Raw genomic sequence first — 24,529 nt, forward strand, 5'->3', positions numbered from 1 at the left:
TTACCCACTGCCAAAGCTGACAGCTTCAGTTAGTTATGTTCGCCGTTTCCCCGAGATAAATCACCTTGCTCGTGCTGAAATTAGAGTAATTTTAATCTCAAAAATGGTTCAGTTTGCATTGGATAGGAAGCTAAAAGTTTTAAAATGACAAACCTAAAACCACCGATGTTGGTTTAAATGAAGACGCGACAAGGAGCAGGTGTTGTAATAGGGATTCTTAGATGTCTCAATGATGAGATCTTGAGACTTGTATATTTAAACATGAACCATTTATTGTTAACCTTTAACTATTTAAGGATCCAAGGTATGGTCATGAAGGGTGCTGTTACCTCGATGCAGGCTATTTGCAGAGTGTTCTTTCTAGACTGTTCTCTCAGTCTATTACCATGTGACTCTATGCATCATACGTGGGTGGTGCTATGCTCCAGTCCCACATTAACTATTGTTCTGCTGAGCACCTTTACATTACAGTGGCATGCAGGCACATCATACAACAGCAGGCAACCAATACATTTCCAGGAGTCAGGTTGGTCATTGAAACATTTTTAATAGGTTTCGTGCCTCCACTTTAACAAGTTTTTTATTTTTAACTCAAGTCAGCCAGGTTTCCTGAGCCTTTTGAAACATAGAATGTTAAAGGGCGTGGGATCTGTGCGGTAAGTTTCTTCATGACACTTCTTGTGGACCAGAAGGAGCAGGAGTGTATCTTACAAGCCCAATAATATTCCCATAAATTATTCCCTGCCAACTCAATCTGTCAGAACGCCCACCTCCACCATCACCGCTTGACCCCACCCTCCCTGCAATATGTTCCCTTCTCCCCCATGACCTTCCTTCTCCTCTACCGCCTCCTTCTATGGCATTGCCCGGCCAACAGGCTGTCAGTCTCTCAATCAAACAATCTGGTGGCTGGAAACCTGGGGAAAAAACTCTGAAACACATCCTATATTTAAAAAGTACCCTGCACAGAATGTTCCGGGAACCCATACTTCCAGGTTTTCTGTCCATAATTCTTATCCCCCATCCCAACTTCAAATGCGAGCCTTGGTAATTATCATGACCATTGATCCAATGATGAAATGCCTGTTAGCACTTTAGCACTGTCTATTGTAGGGGCTCTGAGAGCCACAAGGTGGTTCATAAGTAGTTTCAATGTAATCGGCAGAATGATGAACGAAAGTGAAAGCTAAACTCCAATGTGTTTTGAATTGATAAGTGACACAGGCGGACGTTAATAAACTTGCAGCATGGGCGTGTAATTGGCAAATAAATTTCAACATAGGTAAGAGTGCAGTGATGGTATTTTGGTAGGAAGAACAAAGAGGTCACATACTCTGGGAAAATAACTAGGGCGGGGAAGCAAAGTGCTCATGGGGTACATATACACAAATTATTAAAAGTAATGATGCAGGTTAATAAAGTCATTAAAAGAACAAAGTATGGGGTTCATCTCTAGAGGGATAGAATTGAAAACATAGGAGTAATGTTAAATCTACATAGAACCTTGGTTGGACCACCCCTGAGAGTATTGTGCATAGTTCTGGGCTCCACATTATAAAAGCTATATAGAGAGGCAGAAAATTGTACAAAAAAGATTTATATGGCTGATACCAGGACTGAGCGATTGTACCTATCAGGAAAGATTTAACTGGCTGGTGTTTTTTTTCTTTAGAGAAGAGGAGGCTGAGGCATGACCTCATAGGGTTTTTTAAGATTGTGAACGGGTTTGTTAATGTAGATGTAGAGAAGATGTTTCCATTTGTGGGGAGACCAAAACAAGGGGCCTTAAGTATAAGATAGTCACTAATAATTCTTATAGGGAATTCAGGAGAAACCTCTTTACCCAGAGAGTGATTAATAGAGTGGTAATAGCATAGATTTATTTAAGGGGAAGCTAGATAAACACATATGAGTGAAAGGAATAAAAGAATATGCTGATTTAATGAGATGAAGTGGAGTGGGAGGAGGGTTGAGTGGAGCATAAATGCCATGATGGACCAGTTCGACTGAATGGCCTGTTTCTGTGCTGTAAATTGCGTGTAATTCACACGCATCAAGATCAATGTCAGGTTCCCTCCTCAACCTCAGCAGCCCTCAACTGTGTCTCGAAAGGTGGGTGGGGTTCTAGGCTGGGGCAACTATCAGAGACCCAATTCCGATTACTATGGAGCACATCTCCTCCTTCTGGCTCCACATGACAGGGTTTTTAATTACCCGGAGGTTGTGGTTGAAGAATCCTGAATAGGACCCCACTCAACGCAGACAAATTTCTCAATGGGATCCTTCAATGGGCATTTGGGCACTAATTTACACATTTAAAAATAAACACTTGAGCAGAAAATTTAAACCAGGAGCTCCCCAAATTCAGCAGCGGGCCCAACAGCTGTGGGGGAATGGAGAGGGGAGCAGGATAGTGGGGAGGATCTCAGTTACTCCAACCATTGATCAGTCAGTTAAAATTAGATCAAGTGATCTTTTCCAACTCATGCTGAGAGAAGGCTTCACTGCTACCATAGGAACAAGAGCAGACCATTGAGCCTGTCCCACTATTCAATTAGAACATGGCTGATCTGCATCTGTCTGCCTTGGTTCTGTAATGTTTGCATAACAAATTCTATCGCTTCAAAATTTTGAATGGAATCCCAGTCTCAACAGCTCTTTGGTGGGAGAGAATTCCAGATTTCCATAACCCTTTGTTATCCACTGGTCCCTCAGCTGGTGCCTGTTCTTCATAATTAAGTCCAGACACTGATTATTAATAGACCATTCAACCAGCAGGTGGGGGGCAGCATTGAGCTAGCTCTGCCCTCATATGACGGGCACATTCCAACAGTAGTGAGGAAACCTTCCTGTTATTTTCCCTAAAAGGAAAGGGAATTCTCCAGTTCTCTAGAATGAGGTTGTGGATGAAGAGGATCATGCTCAAGCCAGCAAAAGGGAGCAGAGGGAGAGAGAAAATAGGTCTCCTGATTACATAGTGGAACCTGCACCCAGTAAATGGAACAAAAGACAATATATGAAATGCAGAGATAAAAACAAAAAACTAAAAAACTACTGCGGATGCTGGAAATCCAAAACAAAAACAGAATTACCTGGAAAAACTCAGCAGGTCTGGCAGCATCGGCGGAGAAGAAAAGAGTCGACGTTTCGAGTCCTCATGACCCTTCAGCAGAACCTGCTGAAGGGTCATGAGGACTCGAAACGTCGACTCTTTTCTTCTCCGCCGATGCTGCCAGACCTGCTGAGTTTTTCCAGGTAATTCAATATATGAAATGCCTTTATTTACTGAGTTATTCTTTTACTGCACTGGATGATGCATGATTATCATTACTGATCTTAATCTGTTTCTCACTAGAGTCTCGTTTAACTGGAAAGTCTAGTGCTAGGGGACAGTCTCAGGCTAAGAGGTCGGCCACTTAGGACTGAGACAAGGAGAAATTGTTTCACTGAGAGCGTTCTGAATCTTTGGAGTTCTCCATCTCAGAGAACTGTAGATGCTCAGTCATTGAGTATGTTCCAGTCTGAGATTGGTAGATTTTTGGAGACTAAGGCATCAAGGGATATAGAGATAGGGCAGGAAAGTGGAGTAAGGCCAAAGAAAGTCTTACCTATAAATCTTATTGAATGTTGGAGTAGGTTCGAGGGGCCGAATGGTCTACTCCTGCTCCTAAGTCATGTTTTTATTCGAGTAATATAGAAGTCCACAAAACAAATATTATCATGGACCTGTGAAATTGTGGGTCTATAGTTCTCCACCTCCCCCAAACCCCTCTGCCTGCAAAATGTAGGAGCTAGACATGGATATGACTGTATACACCTACAGTAGAATCTTAATATTACACAATGGAGCTGGACACCCTAGAGAGACCTGCGCCCAGTAAGAGAGAAGAGCAGTTTAGCTGTGGGGTCATTGTTCTGGCATGGAAGGAAAGTAGAAAATCATCTTTATTAAATGTTTACCAAGTTAGTATTTTTATCCCTTTCAAGTCCTGCACTGATCACTCATCCTCAGGGGCAGGTGTTTAACCAATTCACAGACCCGTGTCCAATCTTTTCGTGTTTAATGTCACAAAGTTTCATAAGGATGGCCCTGGAAATATTTATCCATTAGTCTCCCTCCTCCCTTATTGCTTACAGCCCCTACCCAAAGATCAGGAAAAACACAGGAGCAAACCTGTTTCTCTCATTCCATGGAAGAAAAGAAATTTGCATTTATATAGCACCTTTAAGTACTTTCTGAGATGTAGTTGTAATGTAGGAAGCATGATAGCCAATTCGTGCACAGCAAGCTCCCACAAAGAGCAATTTGAAAATGTGAAAATGTGGTGATGTTGGTTGATGGATCAATATTGGCCAGGACACTGCAGGTAATTCCCTTAAAATGGTGACCATGGAATTTTTTACATCCATCTGAGAGGACAGACAGGGCATTGATTTAAAGGATAACACTTCTGACAGTGCAGCACTCCCTCTGCACTGTATTGCAGTGTCAGCCTGACTCAGAGGTGAGCAAGCTCCAGAATGAACCACGGCATCTGACAGAAATTCAAGTTTCCTGCTTTAAATTCTTGCTCTTTCTCAAGTTGCTTTATTTTACTTTATTTAGTATCTATTTATTTCTTATTTTACTACTACAATCAAATTTTCATCAAAGGTTTCAATAGTTTGCCAACTACTCAGGATTAGAATTAATGTTAGCTTCAAAACACAAAAAAGTTGCTGGTCTTTCTCCCCTAGTCTATATCATCATTCATTTAGTAACTTCGATCAAACAAACTTTGTTTGAAAACTTTTATTCAAGCATATATTTACACAAATTGATTATATCTCTTAAGTTTGACAGTGGTGTTTGCCAATGATAAGAGTGTATTTATGAATGAAATGTCAATTGTTGGCATTGCTGTTTGTTTCATGAGTAAATGCATAGCTGTCAGAGATACTGAGACTTGCAAATCAGGAAGGTCTCCAGTTTAATTGCTGGTCTGTGTTAGATGATCTCAACTTATGCAATAGTATGAATCACACAATTCATCCACAACCTCATTTTGGAGGATTTGTCTCATCTCCATGGCTCACAAATGACAAAGCAGTTTCTTGGATAGCACTCTCATGTCTGGGTTAGACAATCTTGGGTTCAGGTCCTACTCCAGGGATTTGAACACATAATCCAGTCTGGCACTTCAGTGCAGTACTGAAGAAGTGCTACACGGTCAGAGGTGCAGCCTTTTGGCTGAGCCTGTAAATCAAGGCCTTGTCTGTCCTCTCAGGATGCAAACGATCTTATAGCATTTAAAAGAAGGGCAGGGGAGTTCTTCCCAATGTCCTGGTCAATTTTATCCCTCAGCCAACATCATTGAAAAGCAGACCTAGTCATTATCATATTGCAGTTTGTGTGTGTTTTTGCCCTAATTGCCGTGTTTCCTATGTTTCAAGAGTGACGACACTTGAAAGTGCTTCATTGGCATTAAAGGCCTTTGGCATGTCCTGAAGTAATGAAATAAGCTATTTAAGTACACGCCTTAATTTTCTCTGACTGAGAAAGAGACTGGAGAAGACCTTTCACTCCCTAATTTAACATTCCACTACGCCCATCAAGCAATGCACCCAATGGAAATGCATGGTGATAGGGGAGGGGGAATAAATGGATAGTACTTTCAGATAGTAAGCAGAGGATAGGGAGCCAAATGGCCCTGTACTGTAAAATTCTACAATTGTTTTTCACCTCCAGTCATCAAGCCCTCCCTCAGAATAGCTTATTAACACTTCAAATCACTATAGTAACCAGACTGGTTTCAGGCTGTTGGCTTACTATTGAGAAGTAATGCAGAGTGCAGCCTTGGGAGTTAACCACTGTCATGCCGAATCTAGCATTACAGGATAAGTATACGTCAAATAAAACTCATCACAAGTAAAAAATAATCTTTCCACATTTCTGCCATATAAGACTTCCCCCATCCAAGTGTATTAAGTCACTGTGTACAGATGGGCGACTGAGTCATTCTAGAGGATCATCACACATCAGGGTAGCATGTTTGATGGTGCTGGGTTTCGGTAGAATTAAAAATGAGCCGCCCAAGCTGAGGGAGCGGAGGGTGAGAGCAGTTTGGAAAACTCCTCTTCAGGGCCGGGTTGCCAACCCCCTCGGAGTGACCAGGAGTCCCCTGGAATCGGCACCAATCTCCCGGTTGCTGTTGACAGCAATCCGGGAGGCTTTAAAACAAACAAACAAATTAATTAATATGCGCCATAATTCGTAAATACTTCACCATTCGTCGTAAAACGGTGACCCATTGGCAGCTCGAAGACATAAAGGCGTGAACCGGTACAGACACGGGTACTGGGCTCAGAAAGGTCATTGGCTGTTTTTCTTCCCGCCGAGAAGGTTAAAGGCTGAGTGCTCCCGTGTCGTTGTGGAGAAGAGTGGACATGAGTGACCGGATGGCGGCCGTTGTGTCTCTAGGTGCTGTTGGGTTGCCTGGCTGGGGTCGGGCTGCTCCGCCGCTGCCCCTGGCCGGCTGTGAGCGGGAGGCAGGCGCGAGCTGTGGGGCTTTGGGGTCCCGGGGACGGAGCGCGCACCGGGTTCCATTTGCTGCAACATTGTAACCGGCAGCGCCACATGTTACAATGCGGGTAACCATCAGGAAGGAGCAGGCGAGGGTCGCTGCTGGGGCCGGGGACTGGCTGTTGCCTGGTGTGTGTGTCCCCGCTCAGGGAATTGTCCTCCTGGTGTGTGTGTGAGGGGCAACCGGAGAGACCGGGGTCTGAGCTGGGGCGGGGGGGGTGGGGTTGGTGGCGTGAGGATTCAGCAATAAAAACGAAAATGCTGGGAAAACTCAGCAGCATCTGTGGAGAGGGAAACGGAGTTAACGTTTCAAGTCCAAATGAGTCCCCTTTAGAGCTGGGGAGGGGGGGTGTGGATTGAGCAGCGGCTGCTTTGAAGGGCCGCGGTTCCAGCGGGCGACCAGGTACAGCAGTGCCTGAACAAGCCACTTCCGAACAAGGATACTAACACAAAGTACTTATGTACATTTATGGGCACCAAAGAAACCCATCCCCTCCCGCGAGTGTCTGGAGCTTTGGACTTTGCCCCCTCTGGGTGGGCTCACCTGCTCATGCCACGCCACCAGGATTCCATGACAGCACTTCCACCAGTGTCTCCCGGAAAATGTCCAGCCGGAGTTGGCAACCCTACTTCACGGGTGAAAGACAATGGTGGGGAAGCTCGGTGCAGGGAAGGTGCATCTGTAGGAGAAAGGAGTTGAGGAAATGAAGATCGAGAGTCTGTCAGTGATGGGGGCCTCAGATATATTGATGCTACATGATGCTGTATATATGGTGACAAGGCCAAGAGGTGGTCCCTCTCTCTGGCCCATACATTCCTAATAGCTTAATTTAGAAATTAAAACCTGATGCACAAACACTTCCAAGCCTTATATGTCAAAGATGCAGGAAGATGGAATTTTTACCTCTGATGGATTCTTTTAACTTACGCTGTTTCTGCAATGCTAGATTCAGCATAGAAAAGGTTAACTGCCAAGCTAGCACACAGCATTCTTCTCAATAGTAAGCAAGGCAGCCTGAAACCAGTCTGGTTACTATAGTGATTTGAAGTGTTAATAATAAGTTATTCTGAAGAAGGTTGATATGTATAATCTTAAACATCTGGTGCTTTGTGAGAAGATGACTCCTTGTGACTACTGATGCTCTAGAAGTTGTTCTACTCCATTTACACAGCAGGGGGCTTAGCTGGGCAGAGACTTGGCAAGACTCCCGGTTCCACATCAAAGGATAGGCTCACACCTTAGGGTAGCAACTTTGATTGACAGCCTTGATCTTCAAAATATTCGGGGCTGGGGTAGGCCTGTTTCTTTCTCATTCACAGAGTGCGTTGTGATTTCAGGGGAAGGGTATTTGCATTATAACATCTGAACCACTTAGATTTGAAGGGCTAGACTAAGAAGTTAATGTTTAGAGAGAAAACAAATTGTGCATTTTATTGTATTTTATAAACCCAAGGAGTGTAAGGAAAGAAATTATTCCCAAGGTGAAAACTGGCTACCACTCATTCATGCATTTTATGTAAACAGATCAGTTACTGGTCTGAAGCTGTGCCTTGTCCTGGTCTGCCCTTCATAAAGAGAGAATTCATTTTCTGGCTTATGACATGTCCCATAGCAGGTGTACAGAGTATCAATTTTTTGTTATGATTCCTGTGTCACAGTCACATTTAAATAAATATTGGGCTCAATAAAGATACATTCCAAGTTATTTTGAATTTACAGCAGACAAATAGGCCATTCAGCCCATCAGTTTATGTTCAACATGAGCCTTCTCTCACTATTTACTTTATGTCACCCAATCAACATATCTTTAATTTCTTTCTCCTTCCTGTACTTATCCAGTATGCCCTTAAAATGCGTCTATTTGCCTCAACTCCATGAAATACTGAGTTCTGTATTCTGACTGCTCTCTGGATAAAAATGTTTCTCCAGAACTCCCTCAAGGATTTATTAGTATCTTATATTTATGGCTCTTAGATTTAGACTCTGCTACAAGTAGAAACATTGCAGGGAATGTCAAGCCCAATTATGAGGGTGATTGATGATACTGAACCCAAGAAAATATCTAGTGTAAAAATCCTGTTATTATTTAGTCTTATGTGACTAAACACCACTTACCCCGTCTAAGAAGTTGGGAGTGGCTGCTGGGGGTTGCAGATTGGGAGTTGCTGTATGGTGGAGTTTTGTTTATCAAAATTTACCAGCCAAATCATTCCACCAACTAACAATGGCCATGCAACCACAGAAAGAGCTATTAATCTGCGGCTTCTTTCTGTGTCCGGACCAGGTGAGGTTTCCAGTGTTGAGGCAGACAATTCCATAGGTTCTACTCCTGTTGGTGCCCTTCAGTCAATTCTTTAAAGTTTACCTTTGTGACCCTGGAACCTCCCTGGAAGCTGCTTGGCAGGTCATGGGAATAACACCGATGGATTACGAATTGGCATTGTTTATGGTTGGAACTACAATAGTATCAGATTATCTCCAACCTCCATTCTGGTTTGTCTCAACAAACCGTTTTGCAATCCATTTGAATAGATATAACAACAGTTTATTTTTATATAGCATCTCCCAAAACAAAATCTGACTCAAAACCACACAAGTAGATATTAGGTCAGATGACCAAAAGCTTGGTTAATGATTTAGGATTTAAGGAGCATCTTAAAGGAGAAGAGGGGGAGAGGCGGAGAGGCTTAGTGAGGGAATTCCAGAGTTTAGATAAATTATGGATGCTGTGCGCACAATGAAAATGGAAAGAGTTCTATTCTCCCGTCCAGTAAATTTTTAATGTTAAGAGAGCCAACTGGAGGACGCTGCTTAAGTGTCTAAAGTGCTTAGAAGATACAAAGAGTACCTGAGTTATTTTTAAACAGTTTCACATTGGCCTGGAGTTATATTACAAGGTGTTTTCTCCTAGTCCCCCCATTGGCAAATCCCCACTGCCCAAGGGAACTCCTACATATCTGAAGGTAGATCCAGACTGGACTCTTGATGTTCACTGAGAATGGCTGCATATCAATTCAAAAGTGCCAGTGTAACTGTATCCTTAACATAATCCTTAATATGTCTCTCCACCAACAACAGAGTGAAATGGGGGAACTATCGATTTCAGGTTTGAAAGCTCCATTCGTCTCGGTGTCCGCATGATTTTCGGGACAGAGTTCCAGATTTTATTTCCCTTTTGCGGAAAAGTGATTCCTGACTTTGCTCCTGAACATCTGAGCTCTAATTTTAAAATGATGTCCCTTGTCCTGGTTTCCCACAGCAAAGGAAATGCAAAAGGAAAAGCCTATTCAATTCTTTCAACATTTTAGACACTTTGATCAGATTACAGCTCAATCTTCTAAACTCAGGGGAATGCATGCCATGTTTTTGCACCCTGTGCACATGATTTCAGCCTCTATGCCCCAGTATAGTGAATGACATCTTGTCCACCATAACAAAATAACTGGTTGCCAGATATGCTTATCAGAAGCCCTGAAGGTGGTGACTGCGCATCAATTGATCCAGAAATGGTCATTTCTTCAGCAATGAAGTATTAAACATACAATTTTCATTTACTGTTGCTTCAGTTCCTTCACTGTCGGTGGGTCAAAATCCTGAAACTCCCTTCCTTATAGCACTGTGGGCATTCCTACAATACATGGACTGCAGCGGTTCAAGAAGGCAGCTCACTACCACCTTCTCAAGGGCAATTAGGGATGGGAAATAAATGCTGGCCTAGCCAGCGACACCCATGAACAAATAAAGAAAAGATAAAATTTCCTATAGCGCTTCACAGGAGCATGATCAAAATTTGGCACCGAGCTGCAGGAGGAGATATTAAGACAAGTGGTCAAAGAGTTTTAAGGAGAATCTTAAAAGAGGAGAGTGAGTTGGAAATGTCCAGGGAAAGCATTCCGGAGGTTAGCGCCAAGCAGCTTAAGGCACAGCCGCCAAAAAGCGATTAAGATCGGGGATACACAAATGGCTAGAATTTGAGGAACAAAGCTCTTGGAAGATTGTAGGGCTGGAGGAGGTTACAGAGGTAGGGAGGGGTGAGGTCATGGAGAGAGTTGAAAACAAGGATAAGAATTTTAAATCATAATGGAAGAGGATGCTTGTACATCTCCCTAGCTGTGGAAAGCTACATCAAACATGGAAGCTTTGAAGGGGGAAAAAGGAGGAATCAAAAAAGGAATAAAATAAAGGACTACCAATTAAATAAGTTTAATGAGGAAATATCAATCAAATTTTGTTTGTATGCAGAGAACATAATTGTAGATTTTAGTGGGTGAGTCAGACAGATAGAGAAACTGGTTGTGACTTAGCAAACATAGAGTTAACAAGAACCTTGGTATGTTATTTTGACCCATAGGTCAGATGAGATTGTTGATCAGTTGGCCATGAATGAAATTTCTCAGTAAACATATTTTAAACAACCATGATTAGATTAAAAAGATGCTGACTCCTCTTGAAAGCAGGTTACAGGAATTCTTGAGGCCACCCATGCAATGTCAATCAGCTGTACTGCAGGGTGTCTAACATATAGATCAATTCTACCCTCTGCTTAGTGTTTTGATGCAACAAAAATTGTGTAAGTAATGCCTGGCAGAAGTGACATTTAGAGTTGAAGCTGCCATCTTGTCCAAATAAACTTTTTCAAAACCATCAGTGGCTCACGTCTAGCACCTTGCAATTGCTTTTAGTAGGGATATTACAGAAAGCCCAAGGACATTATAGGATCATAGAATTATACAAAAGGAGGCCATTCTGCCCATCATGCCCACATCAGCTCTTTGAAAGAACCATCCAATGAATCACACGTATCAACTCTTTCCCCACATCTCTGTAATTTTTTTGGCTTCAAATATTTATCCAATTCCCTTTTGAAAGTTACTGTTGACTCTGCCTTCACTACCCATTCAGTCAGTGCATATTCCACATCATAATTCACTGTGGGAAAAAAAACTCTTCTCATCTCTGGTTCTTTTGCCAATTATCTTAAATCTATGCTCTCTGATTATCAACCCTCTTGACAGTGGAAACAATTTCTCCTTCTATCAATGTTTGGGTTGAAATGCAATCATGTACTAAAGGTCCTACCTGGCCTGCTATAGTCATGTGACCTTTGCCATGAGGCACTGACTAGAATCAGCCATGTTACATTCAGTTCTCATAAAGTTAGAGTATAGGAGCAATGTATTCATTGAGCTCGTAACAATCAAAATCCTTCGTAATTTTGAACACCAGATAACTTCTCTGCTCCAAGAAGAATAATCCCAGCTTCTCTCATCTGCAGGCTGGCCTGGCTGGCATTTAAAAGTGCTGCCAGGCCATATTGATGGCGGCAGCTTTGTCCATGTTTTCCATCTTCCAGCCCACCATGGCCCATGATTCAATGGGCCCTGAACATGGAGATTGTTAATTGGCTGGCCGCCATGTAATTGTGGTAAGCTGGCTGCTTCTGCTCTGAATGACATTGTGGCCCATTGGGACCCGCGTTGTGCTAATTAAATTCCATCCAACGTTTCAGGTTGATATCCTTTCATCGGAACCGGAAAGTTAGAGATATAATAAGTTATAAGCAAGTAAAGAGTCAGTGAAAGTGGGCAGGGTGGGAAAAAGAACTAAAGGGAAGGTCTATGATTGGGTGGAAGGCAGGAGAGATTAAATTACGAGAGGCTTGATGGTGCAAGGCCAAAGGGAGTGGTAATGGGACAAGAAAGGAAACAAAAGATGTGCTTAGAGGAAGTGTGACTGGCAGAATCATGAACAGCTGCCATCCAAAAACAAAAAAAAACGGGAAAGAGAAAGGAAACAAGATGGGGGCAGAGACTATGATCCGAAATCGCTGAACTTAAGTCTGGAAGGCAGTAAAGTGCCTAATTGAAAGATAAGGTGATGTTTCTCGAGCTTATGTTGAGCTTCATTGGAAAACTGCACAAGGCCAAAGACAGTGAACATGGTGGAATCAGAGCGGGAGAAAGGTGGAGAATTAAAGTGATCAGAAGTTCAGGTAACACTTGCACACTAAACGGAGATGTTCCTCTAAGTGGTTACCCAATCTGTGTTTGACCCCCTAATGTAGAGGAGACCTCATCATAAGCAGGTGAGCAGGAAGTGAGATATTACTGGGAGTAGCGCTTAATATGGTGAGGAAAAGAGAATCGGAGTTGGAGAATCTGGGGGAATTGATAAGCCAATAAATAGTGGCATCTATTGAGAAAATGATTCAAAATAGAACTGAAGTATATCAATTAAAAGAGTAGATGAAAAAACGGTTTTGCAGTCTCTTTAACTTAGTTGCATTGGAAATTATTTCTGAACTGATAGATTTTTAATTCATTCATCATAATTAACCAGCATTTTTCAATGGCTGATGTTCTGCACGTAGATTGTGATTTATATAATGTTGAATCTAATCAATTTGATTTTACAATGAAGTGCAGTATGCAATCTGACTTTATTGAAGGTGTTGGCAATAAAGTTAATTTGTTTCCTAAAAGATATATATTCACACTGAGGAATGAATGAGCAAGTTTGCATGAGGAGCAGACAATCCTGATGCTGTCAGCGGGAGTCAGGTTCATAATATAGGTTTAGCCTTGGCTCCCAAGTCTGTCAGTGATTAGTGTTATGACGCAGATGATGTGTGCCAGGCAGATCAAATCCATGAGGGAAACCTGATCCCGCTATCACAATTACAATTTGTATTTATTTCAAGATGCGTGCCCTGAATTCACAATAATAAGTCCACCAAGACTTCAGAGACTTTTTAGAAAACTAGATTAAACATAACAAAAGAAAAGATATCTAGCACATACATAGGTCTACAAATTACTACTATAATAACTCCTAAAACCCCTAATTAACCTGGCTTCCAGTTACATCCCCATTAAGGCAACAGTAAACAAAAATAGATTTTAAACAGATCCAGGCAAGAGACCACAATACCCTGGACTGTAGAGTTCAAAGTGGCTTTTCCCAGCTTTGGTTTCTGTAGGCAGCAGGCTTAATGCACAAATACTGGGGGCTTCTCACACTTCTGGGAGATCCTACAATGCCTTCCCCTACACATAGCCTCATTCTCCTTTATACATGTTTCTCCCTTTTAATGTAAATTCCATTGTTCCCATATGTCTTTGGAACTTTACCTTTCTCATAATATAAATCTTTTCATGGTGCTTATATTGTAAGTAACCTTTGGGAAAAATAAACATACTTCTTGGCCTAGCTTCTCTGGCTGGTGTAAACATCCTACCATCTCTTTGAAATTCAAACTGCCCTCATTTATCTAAAAAATGCAAATCTCCGCACCTTACATTCTAAAACTTCAGCCATGTTTACATATTTAGCATTTCAAACCGAGCTTCTTTTGATGAGTCAGAGCCTTCAGACCAGCTATCTCCAATACAATTAAATCCCCCACACACACCAACTATCCAAACCCCACTATTAACCTACTTTTACAATAAATCACAATAATATTATGAGAATTATTATACTTTCGTGACATTAGATTACAACAATAATTACCAGAATGCTAATCCTGTCCTTCCTTTAGAGTTATTCTTCATTATTATTTTACATCACAAGGAAAGTTGTAGCTGTTTCCTAACAATGGATTTTTAACAAGGCTTTCAATGTTAGTGACAAGCTTATGAGAAGCTTTCTCTTATCCTTCACTTCCACCCATTATGAGTAACACCAGAATAAGAGTCTCTCAATGTTTTTGCTTATCAGTTTAGATGCATTTCGCCTTTTATTATTTTTATTGCCAAAGGCAAAACAATGCAATGAGGATCCTCATATAGAACTCCCATTGATAAAGGTGACACGCATTGGTCAGAATTCATCTCTCATTGCACTGCAAGAAAACAGTTAAATGGACTTGACAGTTTTCCAACAATTGGAATTCTGAAATAAATGAGAAGTATCTACAGCTTGAAAATTCACACGGTCCTTCCTGGCTACCGGTGCTGATGGAAAGACTCCCTATTACATCATGGGAATCAGGATCTCTTGCCTGTTGCTATGCTGCCATTGTACTGACACTGTGCATTGCAGCAACTCAACTCACCCAGTAATGAGGAGCTCCAAGAGCAACCCACTGCAATTGAACTATGCATGAATCCCATTGCTTTTACTGATTATAGTTGAACTGACTTGTTAATCAAGGCTTAGTGGGTAGCACTCCTGCTCTTGAGTCAAGAGATTGTGGGTTCATAGTCTCATGCCAGAGACTTGAGCACAAAAACCTAGACTAACACTCCAGACTGAGGGAGTGCTGCACTGTTAGAGGTGCAGTGCCATCTTTCAGATGAGATGTTAGGCTGAGGCCTGTCTGCTTTCTTTGCTGACATTAAAGATCCCATAGCACAATTTCCAAGTAGAACAGGAGGGTTCTCTCCAGTGTATAAAAGCAAAAAACTGCGGATGCTGGAAATCCAAAACAAAAACCTGGAAAAACTCAGCAGGTCTGGCAGCATCTGCGGAGAGGAACACAGTTAACGTTTCGAGTCCAAATGACCCTTCAACAGAACTAAGTAAAAATAGAAGAGAGGTGAAATAAATGCCGCTTTAAGGGGGGGTGGGACAAGTAGAGCTGGACAGAGGGCCAGTGATAGGTGGAGATAACCAAAAGATGTCACAGACAAAAGGACACAGAGGTGTTGAAGGTGGTGATATTATCTAAGGAATGTGCTAATTAAGGGTAGAAAGCAGGACAAACAAGTTACAGATAGCCCTAGTGGGGTTGGGGTGGGGTGAAGGAATCGAAAAAGGCTAAAAGGTAGAGATAAAAGAATGGATGGAAATCCATTTATAAATAATAGAAATAGTTGGGAAAGAAAAATCTATATAAATTATTGGGGAAAAAAAGGGTGGTATCGGAAAGGGGGTGGGGATGGAGGAGAGAGTTCACGATCTAAAATTGTTGAACTCAATATTCAGTCCGGAAGGCTGTAAAGTGCCTAGTCGGAAGATGAGGTGCTGTTCCTCCAGTTTGCGTTGAGCTTCACTGGAACAATGCAGCAGGCCAAAGACGGACATGTGGGCATGAGAGCAGGGTGGAGTGTTGAAATGGGAAGCGACAGGGAGGTCTGGGTAATGCTTGTGGACAGACCGAAGGTGTTCTGCAAAGCGGTCACCCAATCTGCGTTTGGTCTCTCCAATGTAGAGGAAACCACATTGGGAGCAACGAATGCAGGAGACTAAATTGAGGGAAGTGCAAGTGAAATGCTGCTTTACTTGAAAGGAGTGTTTGGGCCCTTGGACGGTGAGGAGAGGGGAAGTAAAGGGCAGGTGCTGTACCTTCTGCGGTTGCATGGGAAGGTGCCCTGGGAGGGGATTGAGGTGTAGGGGGTGATGGAGGAGTGGACCAGGGTGTCCCAGAGGGAACGATCCCTGCGGAATGCCGCCAGGGGGGGGTGAAGGGAAGATGTGTTTGGTGGTGGCATCATGCTGGAGTTGGTGGAAATGGTGGAGGATGATCCTTTGAATGCGGAGGCTGGTGGGATGATAAGCAAGGAAAAGAGGGACCCTATCATGTTTCTGGGAGGGAGAGGAAGGTGTGAGGGCAGATGCGCGGGAGATGGGCTGGACTCGGTTGAGGGCCCTGTCAACCACCGTGGGTGGAAAACCTCGGTTAAGGAAGAAGGAAGACATGTCAGAGGAACTGTTTTTGAAAGTTGCATCATCAGAACAGATGCGATGGAGGCAAAGGAACTGAAAAAATGGGATGGAGTCCTTACAGGAAGCGGGGTGTGAGGAGCTGTAGTCGAGGTAGCTGTGGGAGTCGGTAGGCTTGTAATGGATATTGGTGGACAGTCTATCACCAGAAATTGAGACAGAGAGGTCAAGGAAGGGAAGGGAAGTGTCAGGGATGGACCATGTGAAAATGATGGAGGGGTGGAGATTGGAAGCAAAATTAATAAATTTTTCCAGGTCCCGACGAGAGCATGAAGCAGCACCGAAGTAATCATCGATGAACTGGAGAAAGAGTTGTGGGAGGGGGCCGGAGTAGGACTGGAATAGGGAATGTTCCACATACCCCATAAAGAGACAGGCATAACTGGGGCCCATGCGGGTACCCATAGCCACACCTTTTTGGAGGAAGTGAGAGGAGTTTAAGGAGAAATTGTTCAGTGTGAGAACAAGTTCAGCCAGACGGAGGAGAGTGGTGGTGGATGGGGATTGTTTGGGCCTCTGTTCGAGGGAGAAGCGGAGAGCCATCAGACCATCCCGGTGGGGGATGGAGGTGTAGAGGGATTGGACGTCCATGGTGAAGAGGAGGTGGTTGGGGCCAGGGAACTGGAAATTCTTGATATGATGTAGGGTGTCAGAGGAATCACGGATGTAGGTGGGAAGGGACTGGACAAGGGGAGAGAGAATGGAGTCAAAATAGCAAGAAATGAGTTCCGTGCGGCAGGAACAGACTGACACGATCGGTCTGCCGGGACAGTCCTTTTTGTGGATTTTGGGTAGGAGGTAGAAGCAGGCCGTCCGAGTTGGGAGACTATCAGGTTGGAAGCTGTGGAAGGAAGATCTCCAGAGGAGATGATGTCAGTAACAGTCCTGGAAACAATGGTTGGATGTTCAGTGGTGGGGTCATGGTCCAGGGGGAGGTAGGAGGAAGTGTCTGCGAGTTGACGATCAACCTCTGCGAGGTAGAGGTCAGTGCGCCAGACAACAACAGCACCACCCTTGTCAGCGGGTTTGATGACAATGTCAGGGTTGGACCTGAGAGAACGGAGTGCAGTAAGTTCAGAGAGAGACAGGTTAGAGTGGGTGAGAGGAGCAGAGAAATTGAGACGGCTAATGTCACGCCGACAGTTCTCAATGAAAAGATCAAGAGAAGGTAAGAATCCAGAGGGAGGGGTCCAGGTGGAGGGAGAATACTGGAGGTGGGTAAAAGGATCCGTTGAACGGGGAGAGGACTCCTGCCCAAAGAAGTGAGCACGGAGACAAAGGCGGCAGAAGAAGAGTTCAGCATCGTGCCGAGCCCGAAATTCATTGAGATGAGGGCGTAAGGGTATGAAACTAAATCCTTTGCTGAGCACTGAACGTTCAGCGTCGGAGAGGGGAAGGTCAGGGGGTATGGTGAATACACGGCCGGGGCTGGGATTGTAAGATGGGGTGGGAACAGAGGGACAGGCAGGGGTGGAGGGTCCTGGATGGGTGTTGGTGTCGATGAGTTGTTGGAGCTTGCGTTCCTTTGCACCTGAAAGAAAGAGACAAAGTTTCTTGTTGAGGCGTCAGATGAGATGAAGAATAAAATGAAACTGGGGGCACGCGCAGCTTCGAAAAAGGGTGCGGCGGTGCTGCTAGAGGGAGAGGTCGAGTGTGTTCATAATGCGGCGCATGGCACTGAGTGTGGATCTCAGAATGCGACGGGAACAGCAGTCTGAGGAGCGTTGTATGTCCCGGAGGTACCCGCAATCCTGGGTGGGTTCGAAACATGAGGGATGGAACTTCAGTTGAAATCCACGTGGGGTAAGTCGGAGACGGAGACAGTCACTGAGGAAGGAAATATGGCTGTGAAAGCAGGTTTTAGTAAACACCTTGTCAAACACCAGGAGAGAAATGGAAAGCAATGAAGGTGAACAAGGCAAAAGAGAGATACGAAAATCCTGACGGAGAAAAGTGCAATACTTCTTCAAGGTAGGCATTCCTTGAAGAGAGGTGGCAGTCAATTAAACACTAAGATAAAAGCAAAAAACTGCGGATGCTGGAAATCCAAGACAAAAACAAAAAAAACGTGGAAAAACTCAGCAGGTCTGGCAGCATCTGCGGAGAGGAACACAGTTAATGTTTCGAGTCCGAATGACCCTTCAACAGAACTAAGTAAAAATAGAAGAGAGGTGAAATATAAGGTGGTTTAAGGGGGTGCTGGGACAAGTAGAACTGGATAGAGGGCCAGTGATAGGTGGAGATAACCAAAAGATGTCACAGACAAAAAGACATAGAGGTGTTGAAGGTGGTGATATTATCTGAGGAATGTGCTAATTAAGGGTAGAAAGCAGGACAAACAAGGTACAGATAGCCCTAGTGGGGGTGGGGAGGGGTGAAGGAATCGAAAAAGGCTAAAAGGTAGAGATAAAACAATGGATGGAAATACATTTAAAAATAATGGAAATAGGTGGGAAAAGAAAAATCTATATAAATTATTGGGAAAAAAGTAGGGGGGGATCGGAAAGGGAGTGGGGATGGAGGAGCAAGTTCATGATCTAAAGTTGTTGAACTCAATATTCAGTCCGGAAGGTTCTAAAGTGCCTAGTCGAAAGATGAGGTGCTGTTCCTCCAGTTTGCGTTGAGCTTCACTGGAACAATGCAGCAGGCCAAGGATTCTCTCTGGTTCTCACTGGTTCTCTCCAGTGTCCCATCTAATATTTATCCCTCCATCAACATGACTAGATCAGATTATCTACTAATAATCACATAGCTGTTTGTGGGAGCTTGCTGTGCTCAAACTGTCTGCCACATTTTCTTCATTTCCAAAGTGACTACACTTAAAAAGTACTTTAATCGGCTTTAAAAAAAAACACTTGGGGACATTGAGGTCATGGGAGATGCTGTAGAAATGCAAGTTTTCTTTTTGTGTTGTGTTATTAACTTCAGATTATTGGTGGGGTGGTGGTGGTGGGGAAGCTTTAAACATTCTCATTCTTAAACCATACATGCAATAAAACCAGCTGAAGAAGACTGCCATGCTGCTCAATTAAAGGATCGATGGACCAATTGGAAATTCTGTCCCCATCTAATAATGCCATTTGGGTGCCATGGTTCTGTTTCTGCTCATTGAATCTGTGACTGAGATGCTTGTGTTATTCTTGGTTATTATTTGCTTTAAGCTACCATTTCATTCATGTTTCTTTTCCTCTAATTTTCTCCCCTTAACCTTCTTCCCCTGAAGGTAATAGCCCATGGTAAAGGTTTGGCTCCAAGGCTGGACATTGCTTTGTTAATGTGTGAACCTTGACATTTGGAGTGCCGGTGGGCTAATTGATCACAGCAACGATCACCATCACTGAACATATGCAACATCTGTTTATGGGTCACTAGAAAAAATCTGGGAGTGGGAATGTGAACTGATTTTTTTTCATGTTCCTTGAAAGTCAATTTCACTGCTAAAATTGCTGAGATCATCTAACACCCAGCAAATGACACAACAAACTATCCATTTGTTCACGGAGCACGCAAAGGACACCACCATTACATTCAATTTCTACTTTTTAGGTGCTATCTCCACGTCAGCTGCTACTACTTTGCAAAATTTGCTCTGTAGCCAACTACAATGAGGTGGTCCCTATTGTACCATTGTAACACTTTCAGGGGTTTGGTGGAATACACTTCACTTGACTGGATGGATGCAGCTGCAAAAACAATCAACAGCATCATCCAGGACAATGCAACCTTTTTGACTGGCATCCCATCTGCCACCTTAAACATTCATTCGCTCCATCATTAGCACATAGTACACACTACAGCCACAATCTACACAGCAATTCAACAAGGCTTCTTCAGCAGCATTTCCTAAACCCACCACCCAGAAGGATAGAGTAGCAGGTGCATGGGAACACCACAACCTCTAATGTTCCCCTCCAGGTCAAACACCATCCTGACTTAAAAGTTTTTATCGCCATTCCTACATTGTCTTTGGGTTAAAGGCCTGGATCTCCCAACTATCAGCACTGTGGCAACATCTTTAATACATGTTGTATAGTGGTTCAAAAATAAGGCCCATTGTCACCTTCGCAATAGGTAACAAGGGACTGACAACAAAGGCTGGCTTTGCCGGTGATCCTCACCTCCCAAAAATTAATTTTTTGAAATTTGTAATTTCTTCCCAATTTTTTCCCTTCCTTTTCATAAAATATTAACTCATGCTGGGGTACTGGGACTAGCAGTGCTCCTCAAATGAACATTCTTCATTTGTGAACCTTAATAGTGAGCATCAACAGGCTGCTTGACTTCTGGGGGCATTGTAGCTATGCTTGGTTCTTTCCCCTCTTGGTATCCAAACTTGAGTCAGATATCACTGGAGAGCAAACAGTAGTGAGGACCCTGTCTAACTTTTATTTTCTCTCCTCTTTAGCCCCAGGGAGCCAAAGGCAACTACAACGCTCCCAAAACCATTACCCTGACTCAACACAGGCTGTGGATCAATACCAGGATTCTTCTGGGCTTGTGGCTCAGTATCAAACCACGTAGTACTTGACACACTGAACAACAAGGGGTCATGAATAACCCAGTTTATTTGAAGATGTTGGAATTCTGCCTTGAAAGCTGCTGCTGGTATAAAATTTAACTAGAAATAAAACAAAACTGAAGGCTGTAATTGTCACTTTGGTCTACGGTTTCATTTTCATAATCTCAACCTTTGGGTAGATTATCATCTTCCTCAAGACCAACAATCTTGTAAAAACAGTGCTGAAACGAAACAGTTGGAGAATATCAGTAAATAATAAATGAAGAAAATGCAAAATAGCTCCGTGTACTGACCCAAATTCTCCGATGACTTGTCTTTATTCACTAGTCCTCACACATTTAATTAAATACAAAGAAAGCTTTTGGCTCCAGTACCAATGGTAGAAACATTCTGCCTTTGTGTTAAGACTCCGTGTCCACATTTTCTTTTTTATCCAATTTAATGTTCTTATTTTTCAGGGTAGACGTATAAAACCATCACAGATTAAAACAACACTGATGTGTCAGCTAATTGAACCTTCAAGTGATGGTTTCTATAGTTTCAGAGCTCAGCTTCACATCATGGCATGACTGCCAGTTTTGCAATCCTGCCAACCTCATCTCCACCCACATACACTTCAGTATCTTTCTGATTTATTTCTTTGAAGCAGCTTTTAACCATGCTGAAATTTGCTAGTGTTGAAACAAAGCTTCCTTTTATAAGCAGAACCTCACCTTGCCGTTGTTGTTTGGCTGTTTAATTCTTTGGCGGCCTACACCTTCAGTTGCCTTAGGCCTAAATGCCATAATTGCCCTGTCTCCATAAACCTTTCAACCTCTCTGTTCTATTTTAATGCACTTAAAAACCTACCTTTTTGACCAAGCCCATCCCGATGTCGCTGAAATGGCTTCATGTGAATGTCATGTGAATGTTTGTTTGATAATGCTCCTGGGAGTTCTTGGGATATTTTACAATGTTAAAGCTGCTACATAAATGCCAGTTCTTATATGTTGTAGGATTGTGCCACTAAATCTAACTTACTTTAAAAAGGCAGTGATTCAGCTATCACCATTCCAAGCTGTGATTCAGTACCTCACTTAAGATACCATTTTCTGATTGTGTTTGAGCAACAGTCCTGGACCTCTGCCATGACTTAGTGCAGGCTTGTCCAACCTTTTCGCTTTGGGAGGCCACAGTCCATTTTTTTCTCACTCAAGGTGCTGATGAGCAGATTTTGGAAAGATGAGGTTTGGCACAATGTTAAACTGAATTTTAAAAAAAAAATTGAGGTATTAAGAAAAGAAACAACTGCTGAGCAAAATTAAAGCATCGTCATAGCAATAAATGATAAATTAAAAAGGAGTAATTAATAAAATTGACCAGAGTGTGATAGGGTCAGATTGTGTATGCCAGGGTCACTCCCAGTCTCAGGGTGCTCATTGTGAGTGAGTGCGAAACCTGAGCCTGGGAGTAAGACAGACACACACATTCACTCTCCTTGGACCTTCCTCATCAGCCTGGATCAGGAGAAGGCCTTTGATAGAATATATATCATCGCTTCTCGGCCTTTTGGCTAAGATCAAGTGTAGTCGTGAAGCGATGGCTATAAGCAATCGAGCCCCATACCATGGGGTACGTAACACCGTCCGGGTGATGGTGAAGGACAGTGAAGGAGGAGCACCCATGGATCGGGCCTTCTTCATCAAGCGGATCCTGTTGAAGGTGTGTGGGTTTGAAGTGGAGGAGATCTACTCCCTGCAGGACTTCCCCAGCGCTGGATGTTTCGAGGTGACTTTCAAGTGTGTGGCAGCTTTCGTCAAGTTCCTGAAGGTGTTCGAGGAGAAGGGAGACCAGCCGGAGATGAAGATCCTGACGGTGGAGCCGTTCTTTGCTCTGCCGTTGCAACAGGAGCATGTGGTGACTGTGCATCTCTACAACCCCTACGTCCCTGTCACCGACATGTTCACCTTTCTCGCCAGGTACGTTGACAAGGTTGGGAACTGCACCGAGGTTAGAGACACCTTTGGGATTTGGACATGCAAATGCCAGGTAACGGTCATGCTCAAGACCGATGGTAAGGGAGCCATCTTCCACCCTCCTTCCAGCTTCACTATCGGGGGAAGCCGTGGCTACCTTGTCTACGCTGGTCATCCCAAACTTTGTCACTCATGCGGCAAGGCTGGTCATGTGGCGGCCAACTGCAGCGCTGCCCTCTGCAAGAACTGCAAACAGGAAGGGCACCAGACAATGGACTGCAAACAGACTAAGTGCTGCAACCTGTGTGGCGAGGCAGGTCACCTCTACAGGACCTGCCCCAAACGCTGCCTCACTTATGCACAGGCAGCCAAAGCCAACGAGGGGGAAGCAGATGAAATGCTTCGTGTCACTACTACCAAGGACACTTGCAACACTCCAACCACCAAGGCCCCCAGTGAGAACAACGGGACAAAGGAGGACACAGAGAGAGACAAGGTGGAGGAAAAGATTGAGGCAGCAGACAGCCAATCAACAGCACTGCCCCCTGAACCTCCCACTCCCCAGGAGAGCGAATCAATGGAGGAGGAGGAAGCAGTGGAAAATCATCAGGGGGAGTGGCAGCTGGTGAAGAGAGCCAAAAGGAAGAAGGGGCTAAGAAGGGACCAAGCCACTTCCCAGACAAGTGGCAAGAGGCGTCTCCCAGTCTCCCATCCGACACGGATGACAAGGGCAGCTGCTCTTCGGATGAAGAAGGGAAAGGGCGGCACCTACAGAAGAAGCAGCAAAGAGCTAGGGAGTTGGGAGATGAGACACCCGAGCTCCAGATCATTGGAGACAATGAGGAGACCAGCGCACCCCAACTTTGCCCACAACCCGAAGAGGCCAACGCACCCCAGCCCCAGGAATCTGGGAGCAGTGAGGCGCTCAGGGTTCCCCAGCTCCAGGAAGCCGGGAGCAGCAACGGCCCAGAGGGGGAGAGGATTGGAGAAGCTTCTCCAACAGAGGACATTTCAAATCCCGTTCCCTGCACGAACCCCCAGATGCCACCTGAGCAGAACATTGCCAATGGGGAGGTTCAGGACAGTTTCCTCAGCCCATCCAAAGTGAGGCAATTTGTGAACACTATGGGTATGCAGGAGTAGACCAAAGGTCTGGGACTCTCAGAGACAACAGGTTTGGTAAGAGACTAAATGCTTTAAAATGGATGTAAAGATTGTATCCATAAATGTGCGTAGCATTAAATCTACCACGCGATGTGTTGCGACCTTGGACTACCTTGCCAAGGTCAAAGCTGACCTGTTGTATCTGCAGGAGTGTGTGATACCGCATCTCAGCTACTACAGGCAATGGTCACGATGCTGGTCCCATGGGCCATCGATCTGGTCGGGAGGAAACGACTCTTGTTCCTCCGGCCTGGGTATTCTGCTGCGGGGAGGCAACTTCACCATCTCCGAGGTTAAGGAGGTGGTGGGCGGGCGCCTCCTCATAGAAGACGTAATGTACAAGAACGCTCCACTCCGGTTAATTAACATGTACGCCCCGTCACAAGGAGCCGAATGGCTGGAGGTTTTTCAGCAGCTCCAACTGCTGCTGGCGACCTCCAGGCCGGTCATTCTGGGCGGTGACTTCAACTGCATCATCGATGCGGCTGGACGATCCAGCAGGGCCGACAGCAGATTGGACGTGACGTCCAGATCCCTGATGGAAACAGTTAAGGATGCCAAGCTGCACGATGTCTTCAGCAACCCTGCAGACGGATCGCGGCGTAGATACACCTGGTCGCGGCCAGACGGGTCCATCCGTTCCAGGATAGATTTCCTGTTTG

General features: G+C 44.1%; 1 protein-coding gene across 1 annotated transcript in view; it reads left to right on the forward strand.

The window, feature by feature from the left end:
* The window catches only part of LOC144667723 (G-protein coupled receptor 39-like), a 36,469-nt gene extending 15,449 nt beyond the window's left edge, over window positions 1–21,020 (forward strand). The window contains exon 4 of the mRNA XM_078529176.1: window positions 20,635–21,020. The gene's annotated coding sequence lies outside the window, so the exon portion shown is untranslated. The remainder of the gene's footprint in view (window positions 1–20,634) is intronic.
* The last annotated feature ends 3,509 nt before the right edge of the window (window positions 21,021–24,529 follow it).

The sequence above is a fragment of the Cetorhinus maximus genome, chromosome 25 (assembly GCF_964194155.1).
Source record: "Cetorhinus maximus chromosome 25, sCetMax3.hap1.1, whole genome shotgun sequence".
Taxonomy (NCBI): domain Eukaryota; kingdom Metazoa; phylum Chordata; class Chondrichthyes; order Lamniformes; family Cetorhinidae; genus Cetorhinus; species Cetorhinus maximus.